An 18,006-nucleotide genomic window follows, 5' to 3' on the forward strand; every position below is an offset into this window, starting at 1 on the left:
ATAACACTGATGTTGCCCTATGTGTAATTTTGACCAATTCAGAATTGGTGAGGTGGACAGAGGCAACATATCTAGCCAAATTATACTGCCTTCTCCTATTAAAGAAAACACATCAACAGCACATCCATGTACCCAGACATCTCTACATTACTCACTGTCTGCTATAATGCATTTGTCAGAAAAAAAATCTGGGATCACAATTCTATATTTTTTATCTAACAATGGTTTTAATATATGGGAAGGAAAGAGAAAGAATCCATACGCTGAATACCCCTAGACACATCATACTACTCTGATTCAGATTGGAACCAAATGAAGTTTCTTCGACCACCTTATGAACTCTAATGAGTTAATGCTCACCTTACAATGTCTTACAATGTTGCAATTGCTGCAGAAACACCAATCAGGACTGTGGGGGAGGGGTTAGATTACATAATTAATTATTTATGAAACAACTTTTATTTCTAAACTGGAAGGTTTACACTTTCTCAGTGGTTCTTACTCTGCAGTGTATTGTCAAAAATAGATATTTCTGTGATGTGTGTATGTGTGCATGTGAGTGCATGAGAGAGAGAAAGAAATACATTTACATTCTTACAGCATGAGCCTTGGAAGAAGCCTGAGCATAATGCACGAATTAATGTGTCTATGGTCATTAAACAAGTATTCCTGTTAAATCCCTGTACTCAAAAGAAATCATCTTTCTTTAAATAGGGAAAAGGAGAGGGAGAATAAATATGTGTGTGTGTGTGTGTGTGTGTGTGTGCGCACGCATATGTGTATGTGTGTATATGGATTTTTTAGCTCTCTCTTTGTATCTCTAATACCTATTTATAGTTTTTCCATTTATATTTTATCTTTATGTAGAGGTATATGTACAGAGACACAGAGAAAAATTGAAAAGCAATAAATATCCCATTATCTCCAGCATAGTCTCAAATATGAAGGGATTCTTTCCATGTTTTTGTATGAATCACAGCATTTTACTGACATAAATTGTATTTATAGCTTTGAAAGTTCAGTTGAGTCCAGTACAGTGCCATACACCTGTTATCCCAGGAATTGGGTTGACCGAGAAAGGAGGAATCCAAGCTTAAGGCAAGCCTGAGCAAATTAGCAAAACCCTATCTCAAAATAGAAGTGTTAAAAAGGGCTGGAGATGTAACTCAATGGTAGACCACTTGTATAGCATGTGAGTGGCTCCAGGTTCAATCCTCAGTACTGCACACACACACAAGTAACAAATAAAAATAAAAGAATTTGTGTAGAACAGTATTGTCAACTGAACTACCATTTTAGAAAGTGAGGAATGAATACTTTCTCTACTGGCTTATGACTTGATCTTTCATTTTGGAAACCATAAATATGTTTACAAAGAGAAATTAGTTTCCTTTCATTTGTAAGACTATGGACACATCCTCTTTATCTTGTTACTTACCTAACATGAAGTATACTGTACAAGTTAATAGAATAATTGTTAACAAACTCCTGGGTAGAAAATCAGATAACAGTTTTCCAAAGAAGTAAGAAGACACTCTGTAGTATCCACTGATGTACTCTTGTCTGCAGAACAAAAACACATACCATACATCCCAGATTAGCCCAGGAAGGCACAGCCCAGAAGAGTCTCTGCTCTGCAGACTCCTGCTGCCACCAGGTCTGACACTGCAGATGTCCAAGGGTTGTAGGTGACCCCCACCTCCATGTCATTCTCCACTTCAGGTGCAGCCTCCCTGGAGCATCAGCCCCCCAAGGCTCTTGCTGGGATCCTCTCATGACAGCACTCCTCCTGTGCTGCCCACTCTGGCCCACATCACCCCTCCAGGGACAGAGTCTGCATCTCCTCACTTTCCTCAGAGGCTATATTTGTCCTCAGACCTGGGTTCTGCTTGAAGAGCAAAACATCAGGGGCTAATCTCAGTGATAACAAAGGCTTTTCTTCTCCCCACTTATGATTGTGACAAAGGTGGCTTTATTATTCTCCAAGGTCCTAGAAGCAGGTGCAGTTTCCTAAACTCCTTTTACTTTATTTATTTTTATTTTTATTTTTTTTAGTTGTAGTTGGACACATTACCTTTATTTTATTTATTCATTTTTATGTGGTGCTGAGGATGGAACCCAGGGCCTTGAATGTGCTAGGAGAGCGCTCTAGCGCTGAGCTACAATCCCAGCCCTCTCCTTTTACTTTTGCTACTCTCATGATTAAAAAGAAGAAAAAAGACTTCTTCCTTCAATGATCATGTCTTTCAACAATACCCCCTTTCAGATACTAAATCCTCATCTTTCCTCTTCTTCACATGGATTTCCTGTATTTTCAAACTCTTCCACCACTGTCTTCATTCCTTCCCTCTCTGATGATTGCTATCCTTGGTGCATATGTAAGCACAGGCAAATCTCCTTTATATTTGAAAATCTCAAGAGAAAAACTGAACCTTTTCTTTTTTTCCTTTGATTTATTCCATTCTTAAATCCACTGAAGGCTGCACACCTTCAATTCTTTGTCAGCTTTATTTACTACTGCTAATTTGCTGATTAACCCACCACTACAATTCTACCTAGCTCCTCAAAATGTTCTTGCTAGAGTCATCTTGATTTGTTATATTCTAGAAACAAAAAGATAATTTCAGCCCCTCTATTACTTGCTTTCTCTGAAGCACTGGAATTTGCTGACTACACCTCACCCCAAAACTCACTCTTCCTTTGGCAGGAGGCCCCATACACTTGACTTTCTACCCTGTTCATTTTTTTTTTTCAGTTAATACTGGTTATCTCTGCACATACTTTGAAAGCTCATACTGTACATAATAGGTATATAGGATTTGTATTCGTCCTTTAAACAAATCAACATATGAAAGAAAAGAAAAATACTGATATTCTCCCAATCAGATCCTTGATCCAATTATGGATATCACCAATTTAGTCAACAGACATCAAGCTCCTTCCTAAAATAGAGATCTACTCACATAAAGAGCTTCTTCTCAAGTGCAAAGGTCTTCTTTGTTGACAGGTTGGGTAAACACTGAAAGCCAATTAGCAGACAGAGTGTCCAGGTCCTGCCAGGACAGAACAAAAACAAAAGAACCATAGTTTTTTTCCATAAAAAAGAAAGAAAGGGAGAAGAAAAAATTACTATTCTGGTTAAAAGAGAGAGGAAGAATGACCCCATGAGGTCTCTCCTTGTGTAGGGTATAGAAATTCTGTGTGGGAAGACAAAAAAAAAAACATTCTGTGGTTGGATATTGGCTATAGTTGCACAATGATCAGGTGCTTGATGCACTAAACAGTAAATGTACATTCAAAAAGGGTTAAAAGGGTAAAATTTATGACGTATACAGTTCAACAATAAATAGATACAAATATATATGAAAAATAAAATTAGTTTTTTCACTCATTTTTCAATGCATGAACACATCCTACCCACAATGAATATAATGTTTACTCAATACTTATACTCAAAAAAATATGAAATGGATTTTTCCATGCTTGAAAAAAAACAGCATTGATTCAAATTTACTTACCTAATCTGGATTTCGGTGCAATCATTTTTTAGGTGAAGGAGAATAGAACTCATAACCAGTCCACCTATGATTGTGGTAATGATCTTTTTAAAAAAGTAAAATGAAAAAGATAAAGAAAATAGTTTTAATTAGAAGTGAAAAATGTACACCATTTATAATAAAATATACAGCTTCATAATCAGATTTCACCACTGAGATAAACAATTTACATGGCTTGGCCAAAGTCTCTGAGAGAATCAGAATACAGTGCACACTATTACACTACTTTCTAAATTAAATTGAACACTAACCTGTTTTTGTTGAATTGAGAGAATAACAGAGCAGATTGTTGGAATGGCCAAAGACTCCTCTCAGTGTCTACCAAGTATTCCCAGTTCAGGGCCCAGTTCAGGAGCGGGACTTATGAATGTCCTACAACATAGTAGCAAAGCAATGCAGGCACCTGGCAAAGTTGATCTGGGAACAAATTAAAGTCCACGAAGCTAAGAGGGATGACTTCAACTGAGCTCTCAACTCTTCTGCCAGGAAACATGCACATTTTCCACCTGCCCATTTTCCATAATCAGGATTGCAACCAGGATCTCACATATGCAAGGCAAATATGCTCATACTGAGCCACATCCCCAGCACTTTTTGTTTTGCATAGGGTCTTGCTACATTGCCCAGGTTTGTCTCTAACTTGTGATCCTCCTACCTCAGCCTCCTGAGTAGCTGGGAATACAGGTATGTATCAACATATTAGGCAACTATTTTATACTTTAAGAAGTTTCAAGTGAAAATTCTTACATTAGAAATAAGAAAAAGAAAAGAAAATACTCATAATTCTTAAGTAGACTGTATCAGAACCCAATTGCTCCCACATAAGAATCTCACAGTAAAATGAAAAGAATCTTTCAGATTACCCTCTCTATAGAGGTCCTGTAATTAGGCAGCAAGTTTTTGAATGAACGCCAGGAAATCCATCTGAGTTGGTGACAGAAGGAGGTGATGTAGGTGGTTTCCATGAAGGCTGGTCTCCTCTCCTTAAGACCACCTGAGTGTTCTTCTAATTCAGCTTTTGTGTCTTTGTACAGGGAGGAGTTAGCATAAAACTCAGCTAATGTTTTTGTAACTGTTTTTTTTCTCTCTTAGGAAGTTCTTCATTGTGGCTGACTTTAGAAGAAAAATAGATAAAGAAGGGAAATATTATTAGCAGACAAGAACTGACTTAACCCAATTTTCTGTGACTCATTTATGAGATAACAATTTTATTCTAAAGCTATCACGAGTGTTGTCATTGATGTAAACATTAGTAAACACAGCTAATTGGCCAGATTCTGCCATAATCATATGGATAGAAAAAACTCACTCAAACTTTCCCTAACAATTTGGATCTCAGTTCTTGAAATAGACTTCTTACCACAAAGAGTTATATTTCTTCGTATAAAAACTTGTCCTTATTTTCTACTAGGAGAAAATACATAAAGTACCAAATTTTTATTATAAAAGTACAATAAATAATAAGCAAATTTATTTTTAGTGAATTTTCCTCTTACAATAACAGCATCATATAATTGCTCATTCATAAATTGAATATAAAACACAGCACTCATTGACAATAAAGTCTATCTATTGGCTGGCATCAGAACATGGCATAAACATGAATTCACAAAGCTAAGTTTTAATGAGCCACCACATTGCTAAGCTTTGGTCAAACCAATTAGGGAAATATCTGTGAATCTAAAAGATTCACATACCTTCATGGTCTTCTTCCTCTCTGTTTAATATCACAGAGGAAATTCCATAAATGACATCCAGGAAGAAGTCAGCAGGGTCATTGTGGGGCTCACAGGAATAACCTGTAAAAGGAGATACCCCAAGAACTCAGTGTGATGGTCTTGGAATGTAAACAGGTCTCCTTTCCAGAGGGTGATGGAGGTGAGGCTAGGGAAGACAGAATCTTAAAGTTTTCTCCCTCCTCTTCTTGCTCTCTTCTCACCTCACAAACTTGTACTTTCTTTCATCCTATTCATTCATGCAGACTTTCAACAATATTCTATCTGCCAGCAATACATGTGTGAGTATCATAAATCATGAAACTCGAACAGCTATCAATATGCTCTGGTGCTTCCCAGTACTAAGCTTAGTACTTCCCAGTAAACTTAGTACTTCCCAGTACTAAACTTTAGTACTTCCAAGTACTAAAACTAGGTCCAGAAAAAAAGTATTAAAGGCCTGGGTACAGTATGTTTTTGAGTTCACGTAGGGACTGCTGAAACTTCCCTGTGCATGCAGCAATGACTGCTTCTCTGCCTACTGAATTTGGAGGTGCAAATGATCATCTCACATGCTGCCATATTCCAAATATGGAGCAGCATTCTTGAGAACATGACCAGCAGGTTATACCTGAACTGCCAACTCAGCTTCTTTTGGCACAATCATCTGAAGAGAGCCTGAAGTCTGACTCTCAAATTCATCTCCACTGGACTCTCCAGACTCATACATGCTTGGTTAGATTTATTCTATTTAATTTTTCAAATAGTTTGTTAGTTGTTGATGGACTTTTATTTATTTATTTACTTATTTACTTATGATGCTGAGAATTGAACTCCATGCCTAACACACTCTACCACTGAGCCACAACCTAAGCCCAGGTTATATTTAAATGACAGAGATTAAAATAAACAAATAAAAAATTAGCTAGTGAGTATTCACTACTGCATTTGGAGTCATGGAGAAACACGTATGATCATCTCCAAATGTCTTTAAATAGATTTTTGGAGCCATTTTTAAAAAACACATAATTCAATATGAAATAGAACCAGGCAGCTCAGAAACATTGGATCATTAAAAATGAATTTAGAACCACACATTCTATTGACTATTATTCACACCCATTCAAGTCATAAATCTTAAATATAATGTTTCTAGAAGGTGATATAGCATTTTCATGAGCCCTCATCAAGGCAGAGCAAGATCACTACCAAGTCAACATAGAAAAACCACAATTGGTTCTATGATCAAGAAGAAAGTAATACTGGTACTTTCCAAAAATATTGAAATGACAGAATAACTAGATGACAGTACAACCAGTTAAATAATGAACTTTCAGGAAAAGACCATTGTTAGGGTTTGAATCTGAAGTATTTCCTTCCCCAGATTCATATGTTTAGTACTTGGGCCCCAATGTAGCAATGTTGGGAGGTGGGACTTTTAGAAAATGATTGGCTCATGAGGACTATAATCTCCTTAGTGAATTAATACATGTGATTAATTAAAAATATGAATAAATTACTGGAAGATGGGACCTAGATGGAGGAAGTTGGTGAGTGGGGCCATCTCCTTAAAGGTTTTATGTTTCCCTTGCCCCCCCTCTCATTCTACTTCCTGGATGTCTTGAGCTAAGCAGCTTTCCTGTGCCATGTCCTTCTGCCATGAGGTTCTGCCTTATCACAGTCCCAAAGAAATGGAGCCACCTGAAGGTGAACTGAAACCTCTGGAATCATTAGTCAAAATAAATCTTTCCTCATCAAAGTTGATTTTCTCATGTATTTATCATAGTGATGAAAAGTCGACTATCAGAAAATATGTACCAAGAAGAGGAGTCATTGCTGTGACTGTGCCTACCCATGTGGTTAAGAAGCCTTTGGAAGTGATTTGCAGGAGAAATCTGAAAAGGTTTGGTGATGACAGCTACAGAAGCCTTAAGATATTTTAAACAGAGCTTATTGAACAATTCTGGTGGGAGGTCAAAAGACCAGAATGCCCATAGGAATGCAGACAGTAAAGATTACATTCATGAGTTTCAGATGGAAGTGAGGATTCTTTGGGGAACCGGACTGGAGGCCATTAGTAATACATCCTGGCAAAGAACATGTGTACACTTTTCCATGTCCTTAGGCTTTGTATGAAGTTGAATTTAAATGTGATGGACTAATTAATCTGGTGGAGGAAATTTCAGTGCAGCAAAGCATTTTGATCTGTTTGACTATCTTTATAATAAAAATCAGGACTAAATATCAGAGCAGAAAGATTTTGAAAATTTTGCAGTTTGGCCAGAATTTAGCATGACTAAAAGCAAAACAAGTACTTCTCATAGTGACAATAGGAGAGATGCCTTGAGGCATTCAGGAATTGACCAACCTGCATAACAGGCTCAAGTGTGTACAAATGAAAACATGTTGAAAGACTTTAAGAAGAGTCCTTAGCACAGGGGTGCCTAAGAAGGTCTTTCCCTAGGATTCCTTTCACCCTGTGGTATAGGTTGGATGTGAGGTGTCCCCCAAAGGCTCACATGTGAGATAATGCAAGAAGGTTCAGAGGAGAAATGTTGGGTTGTGAGAGTGTTAACTCAATCAGTGATTAATCCCCTGAAAGGAATTAACTGAGAGGTAAGTGAAGTGGTAGGGAGCTGCTGGAAGAGGTGGGAATTGGAGGCGTGGCTTTTCTATCTGGCACGTGAAGACCTCTATCTGCTTACTGATCATCTTGTGAACTGGTTCCCTCTGCCACACTCTTCTGATGTTCTGCCTCATCTTGAGCCCGGAGGAAAGGAGTCTGCTGTCTATCCATTGAGACCTATGAAACTGTGAGCCCAAAATAAACTTTTCCTCCTCTACAATTGTGCTGATTAGGTCTTTTGGTTGCAGTGGTGAAAAAGCTAACTAAAACACCCTGCTTAGCTGCGCATGCATTCAGAACTACTGCAACCATGGTTCAAGAGGTCCAGAATAGAGCTGTGCCTGGCTGTACAGTTTGCTATTATCCACATGAGGCTGGTTTTGCAGGAATGCAGGATGCTAGAGTTAGGGGAGTCTCTCAGACTTCAACAGAGAGTTCAAATGAAGGCCTGAGAACCAGATAGTGTGTTTCAGAGTTGGAATCCCTGAAGGTGAACCCTGAGAAGGCAAAGTGTGAAACTTTGAGAGTGAAGCAAATGATGCAGTGGAATTCCAGGGAATTAAGAGATCCCTAGAATGTAGAATTTCTCCCAAGGAAAGCTGCAGACTAGGAACAGAACCAGAAGAAGGAGCCATAGGGGTTACAACCAGTAAGGACAGAGGTGGAGGGGCTTCCCCAGCCCTAAGAGCCCAGATCTTGCTACCATTGTCTCAGAAGCTAAACGTGGACCTACAGAATTTAATATTTTCACTGCTTTGGTCCAATCCCTTCATTCTATGTCCTTATTTCTCCCTTTTAGAATGGAAGGTTTACTCTGGCATTATACGTTGGAAGCATAGAACTTATATATATATATATATATATATATATATATATATATATATATATATATATATATATATACATATATGTGTGTGTGTGTGTGTGTGTGTGTGTGTGTGTACAGCTAAGGTTTTGTCTTGAATCTCAGAGGAGACATTGAAATTAGACTTTTGAGACCTGGTAGAACTGTTAAGACTATGGGGATTCTTGGGACTGAATGCATTTTGCACTATGAGACAGGCATGAGTTTCTTGGGACCAGGGTAGAAATTTATGGTTGGCATATGAAGTGTCCCACAAAGATTCCTGTGTACAAGGCTTGGTCCTCAGTGGAAAAATGTCCAGAGGCGGGCTTTTAAGAAACAATTGGATATAAAAGTTCTAACTTCATGTGGATTAATCCATCTGATGTATTAATAATTCCAATTACTCCTATTGGGAGGTGGGACCTAGTTGGAGGAAATAGGTCACTGGTAGCATGCCATGGGAGGATCTGAAATTTCATTCCCTTCCCCTCCCCTCCCTATCTCTCCCCTCCTCTCTGGTCATCATTGTCCCTCCTCTTCCTCCTCCTCCTCCTCCTCCTCCTCTTCCTCCTCCTCCTCCTCCTCTTCCTCCTCCTCTCTTCTCTCTCCCTCTCCCTCTCCTTTTCTCTCTCCCTCTCCCTCTCCCTTTCTCTCTCTCCCTCTTTCTCACTCCCTTTCTGCTTCCTAGCAGCCATGAACTGAGCAACTTTCCTCTACCATATTCTTCCTCATGAGATTCTTCCTTGTCTCAGCTCAGGTCCAAAACAATGGAGCCAGCTGACCATGGACAGAAATCTCTGAAACTGTGAGCCAAAATAAATTATCTTTTTATAAGTTGTTTTTCTCAGGTGTCTTGTCACAACAATGGAAATCTGACTACCAATCAATGATCACTAAGAATCATAACAGACAGGTCCAGTAAAAATACTCAGATGCACACACACATGCATACTCAGATAGGAGAGGAAAAAGAAAGAGACCTAAAAATCAAGCAAGCACTGCCAAAATGAAGAAAAATTCTGGCACCAAAGTAACCAAAGATGTTTTAGGGAGGTGGAATCCCAGGTACCTCTATATTATCAAGCAGCACTCCTGTGGACTCCTCTGCTCTCTCCCAACATAGGATGAATGAAGGATCAAGTACATGCAAACAGTCTACTATACCTGCTGATGAGAAGTACTCCAAAGCCTGTGCAGGACCATTGTACATTAATTTTCCTGAAGCCGAGATGGTGAGGCTGTCAAACAGCTTGAAGATGAAATAGTGAGGTCTATGAATAGAGAAGATAACCGTTCGTCCCTGCTGAGAAATCCTAAGTTAAAAGGGAAAACAATGAATCATTAAGTATATGAATCCTGAATTTCTTGGTAAAATATTTTATTTTTGCTATTAGACCATTTGTTCCCAGTTCCACTTGATTTTCTCTTATGGAGTTCTCATCTCATTTTATATTATCTACATGATTACTGGGGAAATGAAATTCAATATTTTTATTAAAAACACTAGGACATGGGCTGGGGATGTGGCTCAAGCGGTAGCTCACCTGGCATGTGCGGGGTGCTGGGTTCGAACCTCAGCACCACATAAAAATAAAGATGTTGTGTCCACCGAAAACTAAAAAATAAATATTAAAAATTCTCTCTCTCTCTCTCTCTCTCTCTCAAAAAAAAAAAAAAAAAAAAAAACTGGACTTCTTAAAGGATTGTGAATCAACAGTCTGGAATCTACTATAAAGATTCCTAGATAGTCTTCCAAGATTTTGAATTAAGATCTCAGGGTGGGTACAGGGATTAATTTTTATTTTTTTATTTTTTTGTACCTGGGATTGAATCCAGGGGTGCTTAACCAGTTAGTCCACTTTTATTTTGTATTTAGAGACACAGTCTTATTAAGTTGTTTTGGGCCTTGTTAAGTTGCTGAGGCTGGTTTTGAATTGTTATCCTCCTGCTTCAGCCACCTGAGCTGCTGGGATTATAGGCATGGGCCACTGCACCTGGCAGGAGTCCATATTTTTAAGAAGCAGCCCAGGTAATCTGTAAGTACACTTGAGTTTGAGAACTAGTTATAGAGTAAATATTATTAAAGGTGTCATATGATAAATTCTCCTTGATCATTTATATCGTTTAGGTTTAATTTTCATTCTTCTAAACTGATAAAACAATTAACATTACTATGTGTTTGCTAAATGCTTTAGAAATAGCCAGGTTTTCATGTTCACAATATTGTTATAAGGCAGTTCTGATATAATTATTTTCTTCTTTTTACATTTCAGGCTTAACGTTCAAGCAGATGATCAAAGGGTCATCGAATGCTAGGGAAAAAACTTTGAATTTGATTTCTGGTTTAATTCTACAGTATAAGCAGTGCTAAACTTCCTTTACAAAGGAGTTATAGCTTATGGGTAGAAGACACAATGACAAAATCACTGTTAAAAAACTATATTTAAAATACTTTAGGGACCAGGCATAAAGGTACATGCTTTTAATCCTAGGTATTCAGGAGGGTAAGGAAGGAGGATTGCAAATTTGAGGCAAACCTGGGAAATTGAGTGAGACCCTGTCTTAAAAAAAAGAAAACAAAAATTAAAAGAACTGGAGATATATTTCAGTGGTAGAGCACCCCAAAGTTCAAACTTTAGTACTGAAAAAAATTATGAGAAGACAGCTTGAATATGCATACTTGAGAAGCACCTAGTATATGCTAAGTGTGTGTGGAAAGATGCTTTGCCTCAAAGATAATCAGGCCAGTAGGCCAATAATTTCAGTACAATGGGAAACAGAATTAGATGAGGGTTCCATTTAAGCAAAATAGGAGACTTACAACCCATTATGAAGATAATACTAGTAGAACATCAAAAGTCTCAACAGGAGTCATCTAAGAATAGAAGACAGCTCATTCTTGAAGAACAAAATAAACAAAGCATGGAATTTAAAAAAAACGCTTATTTTGGAAACTAAAAGAAGCTCTTTTTTATAAAGCAGGACTTATGTGTGTGTGTATGTGTGTATTTGTTTGTTAGTGAGATATTAGATGTTGGATGAAGAAAATAACTAAAGAGATCACAAAAAAAAAGGGGGAGGATTAAGTCTTCACTCAAAAAACACAACTGTAGCCAGCAGGTAATAGGGAGCTGGACTAGAAGCAGGAAGCATAATTGCATGACAGCCCTGCTTCCCAAAATGTTGTCTGAGGACCAGTGGCAACGTTATCAGAATCCCCTGTTTGATTATCCTGTGGAGAATCTTAGGCTCTATATCAGACTAAAGAAATAGAATATGCATTATAACTAGATCATTGATGATAAGAATACACATAAGTCATTTAGAATGACCAGTTAGAGCTCCCTGCAGTAGGCAGCATGCTTGTGTGCTATGTAGTGCAAAGCATAAAGAAAGCAGTTGTATATTTTGTATCAATCCATCATTTGCTAATAAACATCATTAACACATTTCTAAATAATAAAAATATCCTGGGTATACTCTGAAATGGTACCAGAATGCTAGACCCATAACTTGGCATCTTCACTTTTATGTGCACTTTACAATTCAAAATGAAGATGCTTAATTATCCATCTTTGCATCTTTCTGTTTCTTCTCTGCTAGCACAGAACCTTGCTTATGGGGGCATGGGCACCAGAGGAAGTGACCTAGTGATAGAGAGGGTGAGCCATGAAGGTGGTGTGTCTGGTAGCTTAATATATGAAGCAGAGGGGTTCCAGAGGTGGTAGACCAAATCAGTGGGAGACTGATTGCATTAAACAATTAAATTACTTAACTGAGAAAATAAGCAAATATATTGAGATAATGGGCCATATCTCTCACTGTTTAAAGTGACTTGCAAAGATTGAAAGGACAAAATTTAAAATAACACTGAAGGGGGCTAGGGCTGTAGCTCTGTGGCAGAGCACTTGCCCAGCATGAGTGAGGCACTGGGTGTGACCCTTAGAACCACATAAAAATAAACAAATAAAATAAAGGATAGCTGTCCATCTACAACTAAAAAATATTTTAAAACACACTGAATTGTTAGATTGGAATTAGGAATGTTATTATGAATTCATGGGATTTTAATGATAACATTAAATGCTAAAAGAAATATCAACATTTACAGATGTATGTTTATTTGTGACTATCAGAAATTCACATGTAGGTGTTGGTAATGTTGCTCAGTGGTAGATTGGGTACATACAATGTGCAAATCACACAGAGACTCATAAATGCACATGTAAGTATATTTATAATTATTATCTGAACAAATAAAATATAGAATCAAATTTCTACTTTATATGTGTGTATACACACACACTTAAACATGTATATTTCCTAGATTTGTCTACTAAAGGCAATGCTACTAGAAGCTAAGCCACTCCAATAGTAGTAAGTGCACTAAACAACCAGATCTTGGTTTCTAACCAAGGGCACCTTCTACAAATGGCTGATATAGTACAACATGAGCATGGAACATCATAATGACCACAAAGAAAAGAAATGCTGGACAAATTATTAGGGAGAAGTCAAAGGAACACAAAAGCCACATTGAATGAACTCTAAGAGGCCCAATCAGGATCAACTTGATCACTAAAACAGGGAGTAATAGAGATTCCGACTAAGTGAATCATATGGGAAATGAATAGGGAAGAAGAAAAACCTCTTTCTTAGATACGCTGTCAACAATTACATGTTAGGCAGCTACCACAAGAGCAGGAGATTTGGGTTCATCTAAAATTGGTGGGGGACATTTGATGAGGAACAGAATTTGGCATTAAATAGTTTATTTTATTTCCAAATAATATACTAATCAATTCCAGTGTGGGGAAAACAGTAATTTATCAGAAGAGAAGTCCAGCAGACACCAATGTGATCAGATGATGGAGGTGTACACCAGCTGTGGTGGGTGAAGCTCAGGTGTGTTATACTGGGAACTCAGCATGGTTTCATGCCTGAGTCAGCCTAAGCAACTGTAATAGACCATCAGAAGGTCATTCATGAAATGTCCTAATTCAACCACATGAGAGCCAGAGAAAGACTGAGCATCTTTTCCAGATTAGAGGATAAAAAAATGAAACATCCAGAAAATACGTGTTTCTTCAGAATCCTGAGAGAGGAAGAAAGCAAAGTGAGCTCATGACATCTGATTGGAGTAGAAGGACTCAATAATTGTGAAGCTGTCATTGTTAAGTTCCTCACTGGGAGGTTGATATGGTACAGTGTCTTTATATCTTGGAGTTTAAACTAAGGAGTATTCAGTAGTGATAGAGGATGATGTAAAGTAAAAAATCTATGTAATGGTGAGCAGAGACAGGGAGGGCAAGAAAATGCAGTAAAATGTAACAATTGGAGAGTCTAGGAGAGGAGAGTGGATTTTATTTGTAATATTCTTGGAGCCATCTTATAATTTTGAAATTATTTTTTATACTTTCAAATAAGTTTAAAAGTTAACTTTTGAAATGTTGTTTCCTATAAACTTTCCTGTCACAGTCTTGCATTTTTTTTTCTTTTTGTTATTGGGAATTGAACTCAAGGGCACTTAACCACTGAGCCACATCCCTAGTCCTTTTTTGTATTATATTTAGAGACAGGTCTCACTGAGTTACTTAGAGCCTCACTAAATTGCTGAGGTTGGCTTTGAACTCATGACCCTCCTGCCGCAGCATCCAAGATGCTGGGATTACAGACATATGCCACCATGCCCACAGTTCTCACTTCTTTTTTTAAGAGAGAAAGAGAGAGAGAGAGAGAGAGAGAGAGAGAGAGAATTTTAATATTTATTTTTTAGTTTTCGGTGGACACAACATCTTTGTTTTTATGTGGTGCTGAAGATTGAACCCGGGCCGCACGCATGCCAGGTGAGCACACTACTGCTTGAACCACATCCCCAGCCCCAGTTCTCACTTCTTAATAAAAGCTATTGTCATTTCTTTTGCTTCATTCTTCCTCTTAATCAGGACCCAAATCTCAGGCATCATTCTCTCAATTCTCAAAGCCCAGGTCCACTTCCCAAACTGATTGTTTTTTCCAGCCTCAAACAGATTCAGAACCTGTGCTCCTCACCACTGCAGCATGGGCACCTTAGTCCAGACCCCATCCTGCCTCAACAGTTCCTTCTTAGAGTCCTTCACTCATCCTATCCGAACTTCACAGCCTTCCCTATAGCCATTGCCCTGCTCTAATATGCTCAAAATGCTTCCATTAGTCTTTTGTGTTAAGTGCAAGGTAATCAAACTAGATTTAAATGGGTCTGTTTTCCAAAATCAGATTCTCAGTAACCAATCATAAGAGCTCTATATTACCTGAGTCGCATTACAAGGAAGGCCCTCTGTTTAACCCCTTAAGGAAAGTAACTTTCTAATAACCTATCTGCTATATATTCTCTTCTTTCTTCTGCCCTTTTCTTCCTATAAAGCCAACCCCCTTTGCTCAGTTCATTGAGCATTCATTGTTCCCAATTCTAGAATGGCAAATGAAAGCTTGTTGTATCTTTAATAAGACAAAAAATGACCCCATGTCCCCAGCAAAAAGAATAGAAAGCCATATATTTAACACTGGCCTAGGAGACCTAGGCCAGCCCAACGTCATCTCACATCATTTCTAACTGTGAATGGCTGAATTCTGGCTTTTCCAAAATTCACATATTAAAGTCCTAACCCCCTGTATCTCAGAATGTGGCTACTTTTAGAGATAAGAGTCTTCAAATTGGTCATTACGATTGCATGAGAACCTTGAAGGTCCTCATCTCATTGGTGTCCAGTTAAGAGGAGATTAGAAACAGGAACAGAGGGAGAAGATGGTCATCTACAAGCCAATAAGAGAGGCCTTGGAGGAAACAACCTTGTGGAACATCTTAATATCAACTTTCATCCTCCAGAGCTAGAAGAAAATTAATTTCTGTTGTTTGCCTCCAGTCTGTGGTATTTTGTTTTTACACCAAAATCACCCAGTTTCCTCTCCCCTTATCTACTAGGTTCTGTCTCTGTGGTCTCTCTGATATTCCACACACACCAGGAATGCTCTTGCTCAGGGCCACTGGCTGCTCCTTCCACCCAGAACTCTTTTCTGCAGATACATCACATCTCACTCCAGCTCACCTGTCACATGCTTGTGGTCTTCCCTGACCCTCCTGCTATTTAAAACAGCTTCCCAACCCCATTACCACTTTCCTTCCCTACACTCTTATTTCATCAATCTTGATAACATTTCTTTGTTTGTTTATAATTTCCCTCTAACAAAGAAGTAAGAAAGACTGCGATGTATTCTGATTTCCCTGAACCAAGAATATCTGGTAAACAGAAGTAATCATATATTGAATAAATGAAAGAACTTTACCTTTTCAGGAGCAAAAGAATGGCAGTTGTAGTGCTCAAATCTAAACCAGTTGTTGGTTTATCCAAGAACAAGATGGGAGGATCTGTGATAAGCTCCATTGCTATCCTGGTCCTTTTTCTTTCTCCCCTAGATAAAACCCAAAGCAAAGATTATTACATTATCAATAAGAATGGCACAGTCAGTATGATTGTTGAACAGTCCTGACAGAAATACTTTATCTCATTGTCCTAATTATTGTGAGCAACAAATAAATGAACATGGGGGAGAATAAAGAAGTTTATCTTAAAAGTGAATAAACTGAGGGTCAGAGCAGAGCTGCTAAGTAAGTGCCGAGACTGGCTGTGAAGCCCATGCTTTGAACAGTCCTGTATGTTTTTAAGTATATTTAGGTTTAAGATAGTCTATTAGAACATGAAAAGTCATTGCCCTGACATAGTGAAATTGTAGCCTAAAATGGGAGAGAAAGATAGGAGAGGAAAAGGGGAAAACTTTATGGTGATTTATTAGACTTCTAACAACTTCCCACACTGTTTTCACCAAAAGTCCCCAAGTGGACTTACCAAAAATAGGAACATTTAGAGCCAGGAAATGTTCACTATCTCCCATACCACACTGACACCTTTTCAGTTTCTACAAGGTTTTCCAGACTGACATTGTCCATGCCCTAACTGAATGCAGAATTTCTGCTTTACCTTTTCAGACTTAAAATAAGACAGGTTACTCAACAGGGCAATGGGCTCACACATTTGAATGAGTCAATGTCATTCTATGTGTGAGTAGAGAAGGAAGGTTTTAGGTAGGCAGAAAGTTAGAAGCAATTATGAAATTCAGAGTTCCCAAAGAGTCTTTTAACAGGATTCAAACAAGGGTGCTATTGACAATTGAACTATAAAAGACATATGGACACAATTTGGAAAATGAGTCCAAATTAACATGAACTCCATATAGATGATGATGTAAATACATTACTCATTGTGTTAGTTGATAATGGCATTAAAACAAGGAAGGTAATGTTCTGGTTTGTTTGAGATGCATAACAAGTACTCAGAGGTAAAATATTATATATATATATTATATAATATATTTCTATAAAATACTTCAGTAAGAAATATCTATAGTAACTAAGGAAGAAGATATTAACAACTGAGAAATCTAAGGGAATATAATTAGGAATTTACTCTTCTATTAATGATTCAACAATCACATTATAGTAACGAGACTATCTTTTCTGTTTTTTTAATTAACTTTTTAAAATTTTTATATGACAGCAGAATGCATTACAATTCTTCTTAAACATATAGAGCACAATTTTTCATATATCTGGTTGTATACAAAGTATATTCACACCAATTTGTGTCTTTATACATGTACTTTGGATAATAATGTTTATCACATTCCACCATCATTTCTAACCCCATTCCCCCTTCCTTCCCCTCCCACCCCTCTGCCCTATCTGAATTTTGTCTATCCCTCCCATGCTTCCCCTCCCTACCCCATTATGAATCAGCCTCCTTATATCATATAAAACATTTGGCTTTTGTTTTGAGGGGATTGGATAACTTCACTTAGCATTATCTTTGCCAAAAGTAAAAAAAAAAAAAAAAATTGAACTATGGAATTCAATTAGAATTTTTGAATATAGGCAGTCAGTGACTACCTCTGCATATTTTTCCAGCAAACATAAGCAAGAAATTTAAGGCTACGAGTGCTTAATGTTAAAGAATAGAGTAGAATCCCACAGAAGAAACTCAAAAGTCAAGTCAATAAACAGATGACAAGCAAAGACAACTCAATCACTAAGTACACAAAAAATAAATGGTAAATAGGGTCGTCCCAGGGTTATTCTTCCATAACAAATATATTTCACATGCAAGAATATCCACAATAATACAGGAAGCATCAGCCAGTAGAACCCCAACTTTCATTGCTTCTAAGTCG

General features: G+C 37.7%; 1 pseudogene; it reads right to left on the reverse strand.

Annotated features, from left to right (window-relative positions):
• Positions 1 to 1,597: 1,597 nt before the first annotated feature.
• LOC144257158 (broad substrate specificity ATP-binding cassette transporter ABCG2-like) lies at positions 1,598 to 16,729 on the reverse strand (annotated as a pseudogene).
• Positions 16,730 to 18,006: the final 1,277 nt, after the last annotated feature.

The sequence above is a fragment of the Urocitellus parryii genome, chromosome 10, assembly GCF_045843805.1.
Source record: "Urocitellus parryii isolate mUroPar1 chromosome 10, mUroPar1.hap1, whole genome shotgun sequence".
NCBI classification, from domain to species: Eukaryota; Metazoa; Chordata; class Mammalia; order Rodentia; family Sciuridae; genus Urocitellus; species Urocitellus parryii.